The following is a 5,856-nucleotide window of genomic DNA, read 5'->3' as shown; positions in this document are numbered from 1 at the left end:
GAGAAGAATTGTTATATAAAGTTGTTATTTTTGTTTTGTTTGCCCACAGAAAGTATTCTCATAGCTTCATAAAATTACAATTGAACCACTGATGTTAGATGGACTATTTTATCTATGTCCTTACTACGTTTCTGGCTCTTGAAAGTGGTAGTTGTGTTGCTGTCTATGCAGGGTCAGAAAGCGCTTTCGTCAAAAATATCTTAATTTGTGTTCCAAAGATAAATAAAGGTCTTACAGGTTCGTAATGACAAAAGGGTGAGTAATTAATAACATAATTTACATTTTGGGGAGAACTATCCCTTTAAGGTCAATTCAATATTATTCAGCAGATTTATCATTTGCTCAGGAGCAAATTACCCTCCTCCATCCCTAACTCCTCCTATCGTCACAGTCAGGGCTTTCTAATATTACTTGCTTCCCCAAATAAGACTCCTTTTATCTTGAATAATGTTGTTACATGAAAATGTCATTAAAAATATTAATAATATCTGCTACATTTGGTTCTGTTCTGTTTACCCTAAGGGGGTTATTGCTGATCTCCCTGCTCATTCATGAAAAGCTGCATGGATGGGCAGTGGGTTTTTACCCAGAACAGAATCATATCGCCAGTCCAAACTATATGCTAAGTGTCAGTCATTTTGATGATAGTGGTCCTGACAGAAATCTAAAATATTCAGCTATTTGTTGTTTGTCTTCCCTTCATTCTCTGTAGTTAACAATTGGATACCTTGGTCTGCCAGCTTCCATGTAAGAAATTTTGCTAGTTAAGTTCATTGATGGATTAATTGATTTATCTTGTTTTAAAGGATTTTAAGGTTGGGGATAGCTGCACTATAAAAACACAATGCATACCCTAAGTGCTACCTTCATTTCACTCCAGTTTTGCTTTCTCTTCTCAATAATAGTTCAAATATGGCCATAATTAAACAATGAAGGAATCAGACTGTGGCATTTCCTTTAAGACTGTGGCTTCACGGTTTTTAGATAATCTTCCTTTTGTTCAGTGTCATAAACATTGTGACTGTACATAAGTCATATTTGGGAAGCATTAATCCTATGGAGCTTATAATATGACAAAACTATTTGAATTTGAATTGTTCTGCACTGTTTGACTTTGTTATTAAAATACAAATATTTTGTTATTGAAAATTGCAATACCAACCCCCTGCCCTTCCCCGCCCCGCCCCCGGAAAAAAGTTCAGGCTCAGGATTTTTTTTTTGCTTTAACCCCTGCATAGTTGCATAACGTAACATAACGGAAATTTATTATATGTGTTATTTGCTATTCTCATTTCATGGGACTAGCTATAGCGTAGTTTTCATGTCAGACATAGTTAACTATGACATTTTACACGTACTTGTATTTTTACCTGGCAAACCAACTTGACACGCAAGGATTTTTTTAAATTTATTTATATCTCTGTAAAACATTTTTGATGGATCATCCAATGGGAATTCTATTACATTTTAAATGATCTTCATCATGTTTTCAACACTACCTACATGAGCTCAGTGAAATGTTCTATTGGTTGTTAATAATCTGCCCGGTAATTGGTTAAAGCAGACAAAACATTTTGTAATTTATTTATTTTTTTTATCTCGCCTGCCACGAAGAGCCGTGGAAGCGGCAGGATTTGGGGTGCACGAGCACCACTTGCGCACAGCCAGGAGATGGTCCTCACTGCAGAACACAAGATCCAGGGGAAGTGGTTGGATCTAGATCCAACTCCTCCCACCTTACATAGACCTAAACCTACCCGTCTCCACCCCCTGATCCCTAAACCCACCCATCCCCACCCCTAAACCTACTCATCTCCACCCCTAAACCTACCAATCTCCACCCCCTAGATGTGGATCCAACCCCGACCCCTGGATCTTTGTTCTGCAGTGAGGGGCTACTGACCGCCAGCGAAACCGCCTACTTTCCTGCTATTCACAATTTTAATAAAAATTTTAATAAATGAGTTTTGTCTACCTCATGTAAGAGATTTAATGCGGGTGTGGTTCAGGTCGGATAATGGGTTGGGTGTTCTGTCAATTACTGCGGGTGTGAGTATCAAACAGGACCCATGCAGGACTCTGCCTCCAGATGCTATGTTGAGGGAACCACATATTTTTCTCGTGACCACGAGTTTAATGCATAAACAAACCTGCATGACCATAGCAACCTGGGATTATCAGAAATTGATTTATTAATATTTAATTTTGAATAAAGAGATTATTATATGAATTATTACAAATTGTAACATTATTAAATAATTTTAACCATAGGCCTAGGTTACTGGACTGTATTGTGCGCGATATAGACAGCATTCGAATGAAGTTTATCATGAATAAATTCCATAAAGTACATAAAATAAAATAGGCCTACAAGAAAACATTTGTATCCATCCCACGTCCATTAACTGATCGTCTTTTTCCATAACATTTGTTTATTATTATTATTATTGGTTATATAGCCTACTGTAAATGCAGACATGCCAATAAAGCTTTGATTATGCTACATGACTTACGGGAATTTTTTACTGGAAATGCAGTTTAAAGGTTGAATTTAACATATATTTTATTTTATTTTATTTTGGCTAATTAATATACTATTATAAACAGTGTTTCGTTGAGGAATGTATAATTTGCGTAGTTTCATTTGTAAATGAAAACACAACACGCTCATTGTCACATATGGGTGTAAATACAATCATAAAGTCAAAACTTCATTGGCATAATCATCAGGCGCTTACAGTATTTTCAAATTAAGGTAGCATATTAATAATACTAGCATAATTATACAGAACGTTAATTAGGTAAAGCTCTACACGAATTTAAAGGGAAATAAGCATATATAACAATAAATATAAAAATATAACCCTAACCAGTTCATATAATAATATAATTATAATATTATTATTAGCCTTATAATAATAACATGCAAATATTCAATAAAAAGACACAATCAGTTAACGGATTTACAAGGCTGTGGGTTGGAGAAAAATATTTGATCCATCTCTGATAATCCCAAATTGCTATGTCAACACAGGTTTGTTTACGCATTAAACTCGTGGCCACGAGAAATGGATGTTGTTCCCTCCATATATGGTTCCCTCAACATAGCATCTCGTGGCCACGACATATTATCACACTCCCACGAGTTAATATGTTGTGGCCAGGACAAAACTAGCCTAAGTGAACCGAACATATCCCCTCCCGGTCGCAGTAAAGGCTTCGTTCGACTTTCCGGAGATCATCTACTCTTCCCTGTGGATGACTTCTGACCTACTTTCTGTACGATCTGAATTTCTGCGCTTTGAATTTTAAATATTGAATTTGATGTTCTGAATTTCTTCTTCATCTTGAAAACTTGAAGCTGTATTTTTTAAAACTGGATATTTGCAGTCAAGGAATTCAGAACAAAAAATCTGCTGTTTGAAAATACATGTCTATTAAAAAACTGCCATAAAAAAATTTAATTGTGTTAAATTTCAAATGTTCATTATTCAAGTTAAAAAAAAATCTAATTCAGAACTATGTTAAGTGCCACATAATATTCAGTTTTGTTAAATGACACTGTCGATAATTCAAATTTACACAATTCTGTCATATTATAAGCTCCATATAATCCGCCATTGCTGGCAACTGAGAACTCGGATTTAAAAATTACCACAAGAATGACGAACATTAGACTTGTAAATTTGTGGCATACTGATCAGAGCTGGGTTGTGTTAACTGTCATCATCACAATGAAACAAAAGTTGTGTAAATATGTAAGTTTAGCTTGAGAAGGCATTACTTTTTGTAATGTAATATTATCTCGTTTCACTTTTCATGCTTTTTTCTAGAGCAAACTCGAGCGTTTCATGTTTGAGTGATAAAAATGGTCTTAAATCATGTTTCATCATGTTTCGTTTACATTTGACTTTAGACTGGAAAGCTTTGATTTTGAGAAATGCAGCTCATACATTCTCACCTCCTACTTTATCTGGAATGCAGCATACGCTGTGTGTGTCTGCTTCCTTTCATGATGTAATGTGGTCAGGATAACATTTACAATCATTTTTAATCATTTATTCTGTATGATGTTTTCTGAAGTAATTTTACAAAAGCACTTGAACCTAATGATTATTATTTATTTACTCCCAGTGCATTTTCTAGTGCAGACACAAATATATATATATATATATATATATATATATATATATATATATATATATATTATTTATTTTTTTTCTGAAAAAAAAACTGCTCTTAGGCACGTAATATGAGAAAAAATGAGTGAAATGACATTTTGATCACATCCACTTTAATGTACACTGCAGCATTCTCTACTCCCCACCTTCTTGTTAATCTGGAACATTCGTCCTTTCCCTTCCCGAGGACACGGATGTCAGGTTCATCAGTGTGTGTTGCCTGATTGCTTCTGCTTAATTACAGTAATTACAGCTAAATGAATGAAAGGAGAGATATTTCGTTAGCATTAGAAACACACTATATGACTCCATGAATCTGGACAATGTCGTTAGGTATATGTCTTTGGGTTTTCCCGAATGCTACAGAAAAGGTAATAAATTACAGACACAAAGGGGGATTTTTATTTATTTATTTTTTTTGATGAATACAGTGCATTTTTGATAAACGCAATTGAATTGGTTCAGTTATTGCAAACTTGCAAATTATTCCATCAAACTTTCCAACTTTTTGAGATTTTCAATAAGGATTAAATATAGTGGTGGAGATGCTGAAGTCATTCCTCTATGGTTTATTTAATTTATGGTCTTATTAATGTATTTATGTTTCAGAATTCATAAGTTTGGTTTATTTGTGAAGATTACGTTGACTTTGTCATGGCAGTAGTTGACCTGAAAGAGGAAACAAACAGTAATAGGAGACAATTAAACTAATTCCCACCTTAGTTCCCCTTGTATGTTCTTCCTTGCATGTGTTTTTTGCATGTGCCAGAGCACACAATGTATGTCACACAACAACACACAAAAAATCAAGCTTTTCTAGCAAGATGCATCTATGTTTTGCATAAGAGAGTGCCAATATTTAGAATAAAAATGTGATATTGCATGTGTCTCAGATGTCATATATGACACAGTATTCAGGCTTTTCTAAAAATCAATTGGCTATATTTTTATATTCAACTTGGAGGTCCAGTTCCAGTAACATATATCTCCATGGAGGTTTTTTTTTTTTTTTTTTCCTCCTTCACCATAAAATCTCTGTTAAATTTCATGAACTGTTGTCCATTTTAATTTGCAGCTCATGCTTGTCACTTATATCTCTCTAACATCATCTATCGCTCATTGCCTGACCTCACTGGAGTGCTCCTGAGTTCTTCTATGTTCTTTCATGGTGTTGCAGGAAAGCTGTCGCTTATCTGCAGGGTTGAAAAGTTATGGAGCATAAAGTCCTCTGTCTGAAATTGATAAAGCCTGGAGGACTGTGTTTTCCATCAGGGCACAAAGCTTATCGACACAACCAGCCTGGAGTGATGGCCTACAATGCTGTGCTCTGAGGACCAAGACCAACCCAGGAAGCCAGTCAAGGGGACATTCTCCCTGGAGACTCTCTGTTGATGTGAATGAACTGAAGGCTGTTCTTCATTAAATAGAATTCTGCTGTGGTTTAGGAAGTTTTCAAAAAAGTTTACTTCCTAAGAGGCAAAACATGTTGAACCGTTGCTTCTGTAGAGCTAACACTGAGATTAAAAGGGGGTTGAATTTGGAGTTTGAGGTAGAGGGCTGCATTGGGATTGGGTCTCACAGGAGTGGGAGGTTTTATCATTGCTGCAGGTGGGAGTAGGTGGTCAAAAAATAGGGAAGACCGGGCACAAAGTAACACTTTTTGACTTTCTCAAAT

This window comes from Barbus barbus (assembly GCF_936440315.1).
Source record: "Barbus barbus genome assembly, chromosome: 7".
NCBI lineage: Eukaryota > Metazoa > Chordata > Actinopteri > Cypriniformes > Cyprinidae > Barbus > Barbus barbus.
Note: the sequence above shows the minus strand (reverse complement) of the source record.